Source organism: Lagenorhynchus albirostris, chromosome 2 (genome assembly GCF_949774975.1).
Source record: "Lagenorhynchus albirostris chromosome 2, mLagAlb1.1, whole genome shotgun sequence".
NCBI lineage: Eukaryota > Metazoa > Chordata > Mammalia > Artiodactyla > Delphinidae > Lagenorhynchus > Lagenorhynchus albirostris.
This window is the reverse complement of record NC_083096.1, coordinates 19580402-19596687: the sequence shown is the minus strand read 5'-3', so window position 1 is coordinate 19596687 and position 16286 is coordinate 19580402.

Below are 16286 nucleotides of genomic sequence, written 5' to 3'. Positions count from 1 at the left end.
ATTTTTTCTTTTTACTAATCAAATTGGCTATCTCTTTCTGCATCGTGGGGAAAACCCTGAGTTGTCCTAAGTTTGTGCCTCTTTAATTATGACTCTATATTTTAAAATTACAAGATTCATTTCTATCTTCAAAACACCAAAGGAGGCTCAGAAGTCCTCCTCAGGAGAAAAAAAAGTCAAAGAGCTGTGAAAAGTCAAAGAGCTGTTGTGGCAGAATTATGTATACAACTTAATTTTTATTTAATAAGCCTCTGTTCATGTGGCTGCAATATACAAGACACTATGCCCATCCATCAGGAAGCAGGTATATAAAGATCAGAAGACACTGTCTGTGCCCCCAGAGGCGGGAATCCTTGTGGGGAGAGAAAAGCAAGAGATGAAAGGGAAGGAGAGTCACATTTGGGGCAGAGAGAGGTCTTTGTGCCTGCTCTCACTGTTTGATTGGTTTACTTTCCGTCTTCTTTCCAGACTTTGCTGATTTTGCTGGAAAGCTCAAGCATCCTGGACATCCTCTTAAACCAAATAAAACTTCCAATTACACAGGCTTTGCTAAAGGCGTACAAGGGGAATGGCAGCGATAGCATTAGACTCATGTAGCCCTTCTTGAAAGCGGCCCTTCATCGTCCTCAGGCTGGCTGGGATCTTAGGCTCCAGGCCCTGCAGGCTTTTGATGAGCAGAAAACGACTGGGCTCTGAACCTTAGAAGAGCCATGGATGTGGTACAAAAAAGTTTCAGGTTTAAATTCCATTTCTGCCAAGGTTTAGATGGCTGACAATCTGGCTTTGTACACCTGCTGGACCTTTATTTCATCTCTAATATCAAGATGATTATATTAACTTCTTCACAGGGATGAAGCCAGGAGGAAATGAGCTAAAGTATAGAGAAGGGCTTCAAGCATGCCAGACTGTGAGAGGTAATGACTATTTTTCTTCGCCCACATACACCAGGCTCGCCTGTCCCCTCTCCTCCCCTCAGATCTAGCAAAGCTCACCTACCATCCAGCCACTGTTTCAGTGCCATCTCAGGGTGCTGCCTGACAAGCTAAGTAAATGTGGGGTTTTCTTAAAGACAATGCATTGTGATTGTCATCAGGGGGACTTAAGTCTGAGTCCTGTGTAAATTCTCTGGGACTCTGTTTCTGCAGCTCTAAAATAAAGTCATTGCATTTTGAAATACTCTCTTTGTTAGAGCAATTCCCACCCCATAGCAGACAGGATTTCTATTTGGGGCACTGTATCTTATCTTCCATGTGAAGAAAAGTTTGCAGTTCATTTTTTTTTCTTCCCTGGGTTTTTGAGTCTGAATCCTTATTTCCCACCAGCTGGGAAACTAAAAGCTTGGAAACACCATGATAGCTCTGCTTGGTTAATCATCATCTCTTTTTCATCATCCCTATTGAGCCTGGGAGTCTGAATCTACTGCAGGTCCTCCCCCACCCCCTTCCTAAGGAGAGCAGGGGTCACTTAGCCCCAACTTTTGAGCTAATCAATGCATATTTTCTAATTCCAGTTATCCCCATCCAAATAGCAAGCCAGACACTGGACAAACGCTTAATAGGAAAAATATTACTTTTAAATATGATTGATAAAATAATGGCTGAGCCAGTATGAACCTTAACTGATAAAGTTTAGAGAGCATTTCCAGCAGGGCTGCTGTTGAGAAGATTTTTTTAAAACTCAACCATAATTAACCCCATCCCAAACTTGCTATATAAATTCTCACCTCCAGAAGGTGAGACAAGTATGCATAATATAATATGCATGCATATATATATGCTATTTAATTCTTTCCAGGTTTTATTTGATGGGTGTAGGCTATAAATCTACACATGGGAGGAAGAGATATTAATAATTACTTCTGTAGTGTTTGATATTTGCAAAGAGACTTGCAGTTATTTATTACGTGGTTCTTACTCTGCACAGAACAGTATTCCCTCAGTAAAAGAGAGCAGAGAATGAAGCCAGGGCTGTCACAAAAGCTTAGAAAAATGGTTTTGCCATCTTCTACGGTGTATGTACTCCTCTCTGAAGGAGACCACTGTGTCAATCCACATTTCCTTTGGTGTCTGTGGCCAAGCATCTGTGGAACAGATAGGACAAGCTGGTTGTAAGTTTCAACTGCATAGCTGGGACCAAAGTCTTCTTTCTCGACATAAGGCTGCAACCACTCCCCAGACTCCCTATTTTTTCTGTGAGGGCGTCCTTATTATTTTCTTGGTGGTATAGGGGCACAGATAATAAAGGCTTAGATTTGAGGAGACCTAGGTCTTGGCTATACTATCTTATTAACTAGCTCTGTGATCTCAGTCAAGTCACTCTACTATTCTTGGTCTCTGAGTTCTTTATTTGTCACACCAGAATGACAACATCTAATGTATCAGGATATAACAAGGTTTCTTGTGAGAATAAAATAATGGGCACAAAAGCATTTTGAAGATATTGAAAGTCCATAGGGTGGTGTTATTATTACTGTTATTCAAACAAACAGCTTTTTCCACCCCATCCTATCTGAAAATGGAAATTCCTTGGTCAGCATCCCTGACCTAGATTTTAATCATGCACTTTGTCTTGCCCCACAGTTTGTTTGTAGGTTTCAACTTCTTTTTCCTTATAGAGGGACGAGATAGCATCGTGGTCGAGATGCCTAATTCTGGATTCATATGGGCAAGGATTTAAATTCTGGCTTAATTAAGACATCAATCTCTGGCCATGATGAAGTACTGTTACTGAACTAGCCTTCCTTCCATAAGCAAATATAAAACAGGATGAAACATATGAGGCATTATTTTCAGCCATTGAACAATACATAGCACCAGACTATGATCCCTGAGAAAAGAAAAACTCACAGGGTTAAAGTTACATTTGCCCTAGCTTTCTTGTGGAAAATTTCTCACTACAGCACAGAGAAATGGAGCAAAAGCAGAGCACAGAGGAGTATCTCAGCTAAGGATCAGCACTTGAAGCTGTTAAAGGGGCTGTAATCAGTAGGGAGGACGCAGGAGAGAAGGAAGCTGTGCAAAGAAGGTTATACTCTATTTGGAGGTTCCCCACGAGTTCTTGGGTGAGGAATGGGCTGAACTTGCACGGAATGAGACAGAAGACTTAGATAGTAGCTGCTATAGGGTTGTAAGCAGAACAGAGATACTTGTGGTCGAACCCTGCTGGCAGATGTTGGAATACCAACTTACGTCTTGCTAACTCCTAACATACCCATCTGGGATACTGGGAAAAACACATAAAAGAGGTAAGGAACATGCCATAGGATAAAACCCATTCTATAAAACATCTTCAAACCAAGTCTTGACAAGATCTACATGAAAGAGTTAGTAGTTTGAAACCCACCAAGATAAAAGCTTGCACACATCTTGATCTTTTTATAGATCTTCCCTATTAAAGCCTAAAATAAAGCCTAAACAAGTTCAAAGTGACTAACCAGTGATGGAATGCCTGCTAGAATAAAGCTCAACACTTCAGAGAATGATAACAGAATCCAGAGTCTCTACAATATATAACTAAAATTATCTAGTATACAATCAAAACTATTAAACATGAAAGGAAACAGGAAAATGTGATCTGTGGTCAAGAAAAGAAGAAGTCAATAGAAACTAACCTCAGGGTAGCCCAGATGTTTGGTTTAGCAGACAAATACTTTAAAGCATTTACATAAAACATAGCCAAGAATTAAGAGAAAATATGCTCTTAATGAGTAAACAGAATATATTATCAGGGAGAAAAACTATAAAATAGAACAAACTGCACATCTTAGAACTGAAAAGTAAAATAATTGAAATTAAAGATTTACCTGAAGGCCTTAACAGGAAATTAGAGATAGCAGAATAAAGGAACAGTGGACTGACTTGGAGAAATATAAACATAAATTATCCCACCAGCATAACAAAAAAAAGGTGAAAGAAAAATAAGCAGAGCCTGAGGAAACTGCAGGACAGTATTAAATAGTACAGCAGGCATGTAATTGCAGTTGCAGAAGAAAAGAGTGAGAATGGAGCAGAAAAAAATTATTTTAAGAAATAGTGGCTGGAAAAGTCCCAAATTTGAAGAAAAATAACACTTACAAGTTTAAGAAGCTTGAAAAAACCTTAAGTAAAAATTAATACAAAGGAAACCACACCAAGGCACATCATAGTCACACTTACAAGCCAAGACTAAAGAAAAAGGGGAAAAAAAGAAAAGAAAGGAAAAGAGAAGAAAAGAGAAGTGCTATCAAGCCATAAAAACATATGGAGAAACATAAATGCATATTGCTTAGAGAAACTTGTCTGGAAAATGCTACATACTATGGGATTCCAACTATATTACATTCTGGAAAAGGAAAAACTATAGAGATAGTAAAAAAGATTAGCAATTGCCAAGGGTTTGAAGAGAGAGGGGGAAAGATAAATCTTTGGAACCCAGGGGGTTCTTAAAGTAGTGAAATTATTCTATATAATACTATAATGGTGGATACATAACATTGTGCATTTGTCAAAACCCATAGAATGTACAATGCACAGAGTGAAACTTAATTTAAACTATGGACTTTGGTCAATAATAATGTATCAATATTGGTTCATCAACTGCAATAAATGTGTCATACCAATACAAGATGTTAGCAATAGCAAAAACTCTGAGCAGGGGAGAGAGGGTATGTGGGAACTAAACTACTCTAAAAGTTAAAGTCGATTAAATAAAAAAAATATAAATGGGGGAAAATAATAAGAAATTAAGACTTCTTGTTACAAACAATGGAGGCCAGAGGGCACTGGAACAATGCTTTTAAAGTCTGTCAACCAAGATTTCTACATCCCAGGAAAAAATATCTTTCAAAAATGAGGATAAAATAAATACCCTTTTAAATAACCATAAGCTGAGACATATACTAAGAAGTTAATATCAGAAATGAAATAGAATACGAAAATTGCTCAACTAAAATAAGTAAAAAAAAAAGAAAATTAGAGAAATAGAGGAACAAAAAAAGTGGAAAGGAATGAAAGAAAAACGAATGGCAAGATGATAGATTAAATTCAACCATATCAATATTTTCATTCATTGTAAATACACTGAACAAATTAAAAGGGAGTAATTGCTAGACTGAATAAAAGAAAGCAATACCTGTTTATATGCTGTCTAAATGCAAAGAAGTATACAGCACAAAGAGTATGTATAAAAAACTGTGTATCTATATTAGTAATCAGGCAAACTAGACTTCAAGACAAAGTATTAGCGATAAAGGGAAAGACTGCATAATAATAAAAGGGAAAATCTTCAGGAAGATGTAACAACCTACATGTGAATGCAACCAATAACAGAGTTGTTAAAGGTATACAAAGCAAAAACTGACAGAATTAAAGGAAGAAACAGACAGATCTATCATAATGGAGATTATAACATACCCTGTACCAACCAGGGATCTCCAAAGAAACAGAATGTGTGTATGTGTGTGTGTGTGTGTGTGTGTGTGTGTGTGTGTGTGTGTGTTTGTATGTGTAAAGAAATTTATTTCAAGCACGAGTTGATACTGGAGTCTTGCTTTTAAGGCCTTTCAACTGATTGGATGAGGCCCACCTACATTATCCAGGAGAATCTTTTTTACTTAAAGTCAAATTAAGTAAAGTACTTAAAGTCAATCTCTTTAATTAACCACGTCTACAAAATAAGTTCAGAGCAACACTTAGATTAATGTTTGATTAAACAGTGGGATACTGGAGCCTAGCCAAGTTGACACATAAAACTAGCAATTACACATCCCCTCTCAGTAACTGATAGAATACGTACATAGAAATTCACTAAAGATAGGGAAGTTCTGAAAAATAGCTTCAACCAACTTGACTTAATTGACATTTATAGAACACTACAGCCAGAGAAACTAAGACGGAAATTACTAAGGTGGGAGTGTTGACTTCTGACAAGAGAGTAGAATACTGATGTCAAAGAACACAATATGTGCAAAGTATTATTTAGAGACATAACCTGCACACTAACGGTAGGATATGGGGTGACAAGTTACCTGCAAAGGGGTCCTGGTCATGCAGAGGGATCAGGATGGGTCTACATGGAAAGACCATGGGAGCCAGGTAGGAACCAGGGAACTAACATTGCTGCAGGATTTTAAGCAAGGTTAAGAAGTTCTGGAAGTCTACCATACAGCATAGTGCCTATAGGTAACCACATACTGTATTGTATACTTAAAATTCTCTAAGAGGTAGATCTTATGTTCTTAAAACACACACACACATATACATATACACACACAAATCATCATCATCATCATCATCATCTATGTCTTTGATGTGGTGATTATTTCATGGATGTATACATATCTCCAAATTTATTGAGTTGTATACGTTAAATATGTATGGCTCTTTACATGTACCTTAATACAGTGGAAAAGAAAGAAAGAAAGAAAGAAAGGAAGGAAGGAAGAAAGAAAGAAAGAAAGAAAGAAAGAAAGAAAGAAAGAAAGAAAGAAAGAAAGAAAGAAAGAAAGAAAGAAAGAAAGAAAGAAAGAAAGAAAGAAAGAAAGAAAGAAAGAAAGAAAGAAAGAAAGAAAGAAAGAAAGAAAGAAAGAAAGAAAGAAAGAAAGAAAGAAAGAAAGAAAGAAAGAAAGAAAGAAAGAAAGAAAGGGAGAGAGAGAGAAAGAGAGAAAGGGAGAGAGAGAGAAAGAGAGAAAGAAAAGAAAGAAAGAAAGAAAGAAAGAAAGAAAGAAAGAAAGAAAGAAAGAAAGAAAGAAAGAAAGAAAGAAAGAAAGAAAAGAAAGAAAGAAGAAAGAAAAAGAAAGCAAGAAAGAAAGAAAGAAAAGAAAGAAGAAGGAGGGTGGGAGGAAGGAAGGAAGAAAGGAAGAAGGAAAAAAGGAAGAAAAGAAAGAGGAAGGGAAAGAAGGAAGGAAGGAAGGAAAGAAGAAAGAAAGAAAGAAAATTATAAAAAATAAGGCATGGGGCTTCCCTGGTGGCGCAGTGGTTGAGAGTCCGCCTGCCAATGCAGGGGACACGGGTTTGTGCCCCGGTCCAGGAAGATCCCACATGCCGCAGAACGGCTAGGCCCATGAGCCATGGCCGCTGAGCCTGCGCGTCTGGAGCCTGTGCTCCGCAACGGGAGAGGCCACAACACTGAGAGGCCCACGTACCGCAAAAAAATAAAAAATAAAAAAATAAAGGAATGAGACAGTCTGGTATAAAGGAACAGTGTCCAAATGGTATGAGAAATACTGGAATAGGAGTAGACAATTGCCCAAAGATAGTGAGTTAGAGATGCCAGTCTTTGGGTGTGGGGAGATTCTAGAAGGCAGGGAGGCAGTTGCAAGTAAGGGTTGTGGGAAAGTCCCCAAACACATGGGCACCCTCCCGACCTCGAGGGTGTCCAGAACGATAATGGCCCTGGAGTCAGGGGCTCCTTCACGGTTTGTGGGACTTGAAGCTTATACAGTTTGGTGGTTCAATTTAAGAAAAACAGTACAAAACTACATACACAAAGTAAGATACAAAAGTGACTTCATTTAGAATGAGAAGCCACAACACACTACATATTTGGAAAAGTAGGTAGTTCACACATTTTACAGAATACAGAAAAACAATGCAATTTCACAACTGAAATTCCTGACTCAGCTCTATGAACTCTAAAGCACGATTGCCTGACACATCTCTAAAATACTTTCTTTTTTATGTGTTTTGACTGCATATTCGTTGATCACCATTTCCTATGACAATGATTTTGTAATATTATTTTCTAGAGTAGAAAGATGATTCAGTCTCTCCTCTAACAGGCCTGATGGAAATTTTTAAAATAAACTTAAATTTTTGGATCAGCTTTAGATTTACAGAAAATTGAGAAGATAGTATAGAGTTCCCATACATCCCACACCCAGTCTCCCCCATTACTGGCCTTTTACATTCATATGGTACATTAGCTGCAATTAAAGAAGGACTAGCAATACATTGCTGTTAACTAAAGTGAATGCACTGTTCAGATTTTCTTACTTTTTACCAAGTGTCCCTTTTCTGTTCCAGCATCCTATCCAGGACACCACACGACACTTGGTTGTCAGGTCTCTTTAGGCTCCTCTTGGCTGTGACACTTTTCCTACTTTCCTTGTTTTTGAGGACTAGTTAGGAAAGCCATGGACCAGGGATTTTGTACTATGCCCTTCAGCTGGGATTTATCTGATGTTTTTCTCATGATTAGACTGAGATTATAGGTTTCAGGGAGGAGAAGATAGAGATAGTGTCATTTTCGGGGCTTCCCTGGTGGCGCAGTGGTTGAGAGTCCACCTGCCGATGCAGGGGACGCAGGTTCGTGCCCTGGTCCGGGAAGATCCCACATGCCGCGGAGCGGCTGGCCCCGTGAGCCATGGCCGCTGAGCCTGCGCGTCCGGAGCCTGTGCTCCGCAATGGGAGAGGCCACAAGAATGAGAGACCCGCATACCGCAAAAAAAAAAAAGAGATAGTGTCATTTTCATTGCACCTTATCAAAGGCACATATCACTCTTCCTTTTCCGTCCCTCCTTTCAATCTGTCCCCTTTGAAAGGACATCGCTAAGTCTGGCCCGCACTTAAGGAGGAGGGAGTTGTGCTCCATCTGCTTGAGACAGAGCATCTACATAAATTAATTTGAAATTTTCAGCATGGAAGATTTATCTCTTCTCCTCACTTATTTATTTATTCAATCATCCATTTAATCATTAGGTATGGATATTTATTTCATACTTTAATCCAATACTATTTTATTTACTTTGTTGCTCAAATTGTTCCCAACTTTAACCATTGGGGGTTGCTTCAGTTGGCTCTGATGCCCCTTTGAAATACCCCTGTCATTATGTTGTTTTTTTTTTTAATACTTCTTTACTTTCTGACACTCCAAGAGGATCATCTCATATATTTCCTCCCTCAGTCCTAGAATCAACCTTTTCTCCAAGGAGCTCTGGTTCCTTTTATTGGAGATTGGTATTAGAAAACAAGATCTAAATATTAGGTATACTTATTGGTATTAAGATGTAGTTGCTTCTAGGACCTTGCAGCTTACAAAACAAGGAAATAGAGATGCACATACTAACCTGTGTAAATAAACATATCTCTGTCTATTTCTATATGCAACCATCTATATCTATATTAAGCTAAACATCAGTTTGTACCAATATCTCCAACTCTCAGCTATTATTTCATGTACCATTGTAGCCTCTTTTCCCTAATATCTCTAACCTCCCACTTCAACAGTGAGAAACCTACTTCTACCATCTACCATTTTTTATTTAATTGTCCAATTACAGTATCCATGTATAGCAATATCAGAATTGTTAACCCTTCTCCCTGTGGGACCCAACTTTATCAACTAGAGTACGGTACTTATGTACAGTTTCTTTGGCCTTGAGTCTTACAGAGTCTACTCATTTCTAGTTACTTAGGTCGGCACTCCTCCTGCCCCCCCATCCCTTTCAGTAAGGGTGTTTCACAAATTAGTGATACAGTTAGAATATTCTGTCACATTCTGCATTCCATCCTAAGATCTCCTGACCTCTTCAATGATTTTTTAAAATTTGTTCACATTAAAGTTCATTCTTCTTCTTTTTTTTTTTTTAAGTGAGAGCTTTCCTTATCTGCTGGTGCCTGACTTACGTCTTCCCCTATGTGACAGAGGATGTCACAAGCCTGCATCTGACATTAATTAATTAATTTATTTTTGCTGTGTTGGATCTTCGTTTCTGTGCGAGGGCTTTCTCTAGTTGTGGCAAGCGGGAGCCACTCACTATCGCGGCCTCTCTTGTTGCGGAGCACAGGTTCCAGACGCGCAGGCTCATTAGTTGTGGCTCACGGGCCTAGTTGCTCCGCGGCATGTGGAATCCTCCCAGACCAGGGCTTGAACCTGTGTCCCCTGCATTGGCAGGCAGATTCTCAACCACTGCGCCACCAGGGAAGCCCCTAAAGTTCATTCTTAATGAATACGCCACATCTTCAGTGAATTACCAGTTGCCTACCCTTATATAGCACTTGTTATGTGCCAGGCCTGTAACAAACTTATGGTTACCAGGGGATAAGGAGGGGGAGGGATAGATTGGGGCTGACATATACACACTACTATAGGTAAAATAGATAACTAATAAGGACCAGCTGTATAGCACAGGGAATTCTACTCAGTACTCTGTAATAGCTTATATGAGAAAACACTTAAAAAAAAAAAAAGAAGAGTGTCTATATGTATACATATAACTGATCCACTTTGCTGTACACCTGAAACTAACACAACATTGTAAATCAACTATGCTCCAATAAAATTTTTTTAATTAAAGTTCACTCTTTGTGCTGCAAAATGCCTAGTGTCTGGGATCCATAATTGCAGGAAATTTGCTTTTTCCTAATGATAGTTTAGAGAAGTTTCTTTCAGATGTGTTACTTATTCTTAGCAATGTCAAATGCATTTTTAGGATTGTTATCAGAGCTGGAAAAACTCTACTGAAGTTTCGTGAACGAGCTGTAAGTTTTGGAATATCTTTCCATAGACTACTGTCTGATGCTGGGCAGGTCAAGCCTTGTTTCTCCTCCACGTTCACATACTTCTGATGCCATAGCCATGCGCCTTTGTGCCACAACATCAAGTGAGCCCTCCCAGGGGACGGTGGAAGTATTCCTGGAAACCAGTCTTGCTTTGGAATAGCCAGTAGTGACTTAACTGTACATGGAAATATAGTTAAGTATACTGACTTAACTATACATGGAATTAAACACCCCTACAGATCAAATATCTTATTTTTGCAAATTTTTCAAAAATATACAACCATGTGGACACAAGCCTATGTCCCCTAGAAAATGAGGGCCCATGAGGATTAAATTTATTGGCTTTGTAGTAAATCTGCCTCTGAGTCAGACCATTCATTCATTCGTTCATTCAACAAACATTTATTGAACACCTAGTACGTAAAGGGTTGTGTGTTCAATGAAAAATGAGACAAAGACCCTGACCTCATGCCCTCATGAAAAACCCTTTCAGTAGAAAGAAACAGTACAGATTATTGACAAGTAAACAAGTAAGTTCAAAGTTTTATTTGCCTTGAAGGAAATAAACAGGGTGCTATGATACAGAATAAGAGGAAGACATGATTTTTAAAAAATCGCAAGTGAGTTGATATTTAAGCTCAGGCTAGAAGGAAGAAAAGGAGCTAGGTATACAAAGAGCTGGGGAAGAGCCTTCTGGGAATGAAACGGCATGCTGACATATGCTCAGGCTGGAAAGAGGTCAGCCTCCTCCAGGATCTGATGGGTTGGAGTTTGGTGAGAGAAGGAAAAAGGGATTGATTGAGGCTGCACAGTGAGGTGGAGGCTGGATCCTACAGGGCCTTCCCCGCAGACCCAGGAAAGAAGGAGTTTTATTCCAAAGGCAGAGAAAGCACTATTTTTAACAAGGGAGTGACTGATGGAGACTTTCCTCTTTCAAAGAAGACTTCTGTAAGGGGAATAGATTGGGAGGAGATGTAATAAAAGCAGCTGGGAGACCAGTTATCTGGGTGGAGAGCTGGTTTTGCCCTTTCCAGACTGGGTGGCCTTGGGTAAGTTATGTAAGCTCTCTTAGCCTCAGCTAAGAGTTGGGGGTGGGGAGAGAAGCTGGGCCCTGGGCCTGCCCTTGGTCAGCCCACAGAGTGCCCTGCTGAGACACAGACCGCCTATGAGGCAGAAGAGTGGTGGAAATTTCTGGAACAAGTGAGGGTCTGTCTCGGCCCTGACTAGTGTCATCGAGGAAGGCACAGTATTGAGTGGACAAACGAACAGGAGGCTACCACTGGAATTGAACTGAAGTTAAGGAGAATAAATTGAACTTTTATTTACTTTGCTGTTCTTGTGTTCATGGGAAGAGTAGCAAGAAAAGGAATCAACTCCTTGAACCTCTTCAATAATCGTTTTTAAGTCAGTCATTTGAACCTCAAGCTTTGTGAGAAGGTAGGAAGAGCCCCAGGCTTCATTATATCTGGCAGGTATCTGCCCGGATATGGGTGGGTGGGAGATTCTGCCAGACCTGGGGGTTCCACCAATCAGAGCTGCTCCTGTCACTGGTAGAAAATGATAAAATTACAAAATAAGAGGAAGGCTGTACGTTTTCACAGTCTAGGGGCCATACCTTTGTCTGGGGATGAAGAGAGCTGGTCAGGAAATTTGCTTAAAACATCCAGACTCTTCCCCCAAACTCTCTTTCCTGAGAAGCTTAGAATATTAGAACATGCCTCCTCTTGCTCTTGCGTCATCGCCTCCTCTTTCTTCACTTCTTCATTGTCCCGCCCTCCAAACCTGCTCTAACTCTCCCTGTCCTCCCTTGGCCTAATCTCCTCTAATCCAACCCTCTCCTTCATCTTTCCCCAGAGCTTCTTTGCTTCTCCCATGGCATATCTCACTCTCTAGCGACTTCTCCAATTTGCATCGCCATCCTCTGAAAATAGTTCACCATCTATTTTTTTCCACTCTCATACACATAAAAATTTAGTGAGCATTTAGAATATGTACCACGCATTGAGCAACTTTTCACATTTAAGTTTCACTTCTACCCTACGAGCTAGGTTCTGGTATTTTCCGGATTTTACAAATAAGAAAACGGAAGGGTAGGGAAATTAAGTAACCTGCCCAAGATTACACAGGGAAGTAGAAGTTGCCAGACTTGACCTTAGGTCGGTTGATTCCCAAGGCCATGCTCTTAACTATTATGCCATCTTGTCACCAAGTGATAGCGAAACACTCCGTAACCTCTGGATGACCTTCACACAAGGAGAGAGGCATGTCCAAGGGAACAGGGGTCACAGGAAACTGAGCTACTCCTCCACATAAAGAGGGCAGTTCTGTTCCCTGGAGGGTGGGACAGGGCCAGCGGGACTGCCATCCACTGTGGAAGTGGCACTTGGACTCAGCATTGGATGGAAATGTTCTCCCCAAGATGAGGGATAGAGAGAACTCCCCCATCCATTAAGACTGGCCTAAGCAAGGTGGCTTACAGGCAGGAAGAAGAAAACACTCCAAGGAGACCTGGAAGATGGTCTCAGGAGCTGGTATGGAACATAGAAGGCAGGGATCAGACCCACTGGGCTGGTGGGTTGGTGACAGCATCCAGGAGAAGGAAGTGGCAAAGCCAGGCTGTCTTAGGTGCCGGGGGGCAGGAAAACAGCCTCAGACAGGAGGGACATCTGAAAGTAGACATCATGACAGAGGTGAGCCAAGGATTCCCTTTTTGAAAATAGATTCATTTATTTAGTCATCAAATACTTGTTGTGCACCTCTTGTGTTCCCGGCCCGAGTCTCAGGACCGGGCATTCAGGACTGAACAAAATTGACCAACACCTCTGCCTCGTGGATGTTTAATTTGTGCAGCTCTTGTAGCAACGTGGCCAAAATGCACCAGATGATGATGGTAATGTGAATATGCCAGACCTGAAGATACACACAGTTAGAGCTGTCAAAAGAATGAGTCACCCAGGATGCGGGGTGCGGTGAGGGTGGGTGAGGACATGGACAACTGTTGGGCAGCTACAGGGGGTGCTGGGAACCCCTAGAAGTTCTGCAGAGAATTTGCGGCTGACTGAGGAAATGAGCTTCTTCTGTTGACCTGGGCTCAGGACAAGCTTTGACAGGGATGGTGCAGCCTCTTCAGCTTATGAATATCTGGGGCTGTGCCCCAGGTCAAGGTCACTGATCCCTTTTCCTTGGGCCTCCAAGTTAGTGGGGTAGCCTGGCCAAAGGGCCAGGGACTGTGCCTCAGGAGTCTTGGAGTTGAGGGCTGGAGAGAGGGCTGCAGTTCTGGCCCAGGGGAATTAAAGGCCAGGAGCTCCAGTGGATTTTTAAACTTTTATTGAAAACAAAAAAAGAATTAATCAGGCAGCAAATATTTACTGTCACAAGCTTCTTTGCTTGACAGAAAAAGTTTACTCTGGCGCCCTTTCAAGTATACGCCAGAGAGAGATCCCTGAATATGTACAAAATGGAATCTAAATAATCAAAAGTGTATTTACGCCCAACTGTTCAGAAATTCACCTCAGATAGAGAACAGGATGTCCTAGTGAGCAGTTACTAATAAGGTGGCCTAATTTCTGTGTCTGGCACTACAATACCAGGTGGAGTTACTTAGTTCCACAAGTTGTGGGATAGTAAAGCTGTTTCAAACACTGAAATGAACAAAGGCTTAGTAGCAACAACCAAAAAATTAGAGTCTCTAATATTAATTGTGTAACTAACCTCTCTTGTGACCTTGAACAAGTCATTTCACTTTTGTAAATTTCATGCTCTTTTCCTGGAAAAAGAGAGAGAGTGCCTTAAACCATTCCTAAGTTCCTTTCCTATCCTGACATCCGTATTTCTGCAAGGTTCCATGAAGGTAATCATTCCAGGGGATTAGTATGAATGGAACATGGCTAAGATGCATGCCAGATGCAGAAGAGAAGACATCAAATCAGCCAGAGAGTCCTGGCTCTGAGAGCCTGGATCTAGGCATCCTCTTATATCAGGAGCACTGGACAAATGATGATACAGACTGTAGGCATCGCTCACTTGGGAGGTATTTTGTTTCCCTCCCTGTGGCTTAAAGACGTGTTGTTGTGACTATGCTTATAAAGACTTGAGGTGCTTTAAGAGTAGCAGCATTTGTAGGTGGCTCCTTGGAGAATGAGATGCTCTGTATGAGTGAATTCCCAAAAAACCCCCGAGCTTATTTCTGCAGGCATCAACGCTTCTTTCACTAGTTCTAACCTACTTATCTCGGGGCTGGTGTGAGGAACACCCACTATTGTTCTGTGCTATGGTGAGAGGATGCAGCTACTCTTTATCTTTAAAGGTTTTGTTTGTTTACTTCCTCGCTCTTTGTTTGTTTCTGTTCTTGCCTCTGCAATCCACACTCTCATTGCCCTAGCTTTTTTTGTTTTGATTTGCAGTTGTTTGTTTCACACACAACTGCCTAGCAGAGGGCCTGAGTGGGACGGGATGCTTCCCCTGTGTATCTTGCCTGAGGTTCCTGACATCTCCTTTCTCAGAATGAGGCTTTTGTAACTTTCTATCGGGATGACAGAGCTACAAGTCTGATCTTCATTAGTTACCTGGGTATGAAAACCTGTCTTTAGAAATCAAGAATTAATTCATGAAATAAACAATTATTTGCTTTCATTAATCTCCTGTTTTAAATAGGGAGGGTATGGGCATTGTGGAAAAATCAGATGCTGTTCAGTCAGGACAGGGTTTTGCTCTATGAAATGTGAAAGACCACTTCCTGCTGAACTTCATGCTCTCTTATTTGCAAAATGAGAATGGCACAACACGCGCCGCAGAGCTCTTGTGGAGTTCAAATGTGATAAAGTGTATGAAAAGGACAGCGTGTTGTAAAGGACAACGTGGAATACAGTGGTAACCATTATTTGGACACAGCATTGCACTGTAGTTATTTGTGGGCCTATCTTATCCTCTAAACTGTAAGCTATTTTAGGACAGAACGTTTGCCTTTTATCCAAGGGTGACATTCAAAATATTTAACAACTGGCAGGGCATCAGCCAATCAGGTGGGACACTGGCCTAATCAAAGCAGATGCTGCCTATAAACAGCCAGAATGCTTAAGCCAGCTCTCAGGTCAGCCCTGCTGACACTCATGGGAATCTCCCAAAGGAACTAGTACAGTGCCTTGCACACAAGGGATGCTCAGCAAATGCATTGAAAACATTATCTGCTTTGTAAAACCTTACTCACAAAATTTTTAGAGGAACTTTCAGTGTAAATAAATGAACTCCATCTCTCTCTTTTTACTTCCCCAAGATGTCTTAGGGGCATGTGATCTATCCCTGCCCTACTTGACTTCCCCACAGAATATCTTTTTCCAAGTTCAGTTCTAGGTACTAATCCCTGAACACCTCAAGCCTCTTTTCTTTTACCTGAGTTATGGAGTCATTAACCCAGACTTTTTAGAAATGTTATTATTAGAACTTTAATCACCCATGTCCTCCTTTTAAGTTCTTTCTAAAATTACTTTCTGGCAATAATAATTATGTCAATCAGGGGCCAGCCAAATATAACTGTGGCCCTTGAGCCAAACCAAGGCGGGGGTTTCCAGCCATAATCTATTCTTTGGCTCCAAAGGGTTGTGCTAGTTTTCCTCTACCCCCAGCCCACCCCCAAACTTCCTTCTCTGTCCTACCTGTCATTCTTTGGCATAAAGTGACAACGTAGCAAATGGACTCCTAAAGACCAGGGTAGAATGTCAGAATTGGGTCTGTCTTACCATCTATTGCTACGTTGGAGTCTGGGGCCAGACTCTGCAAGTCATATCTTAAAGGAATGTGAAGGCAAAAATG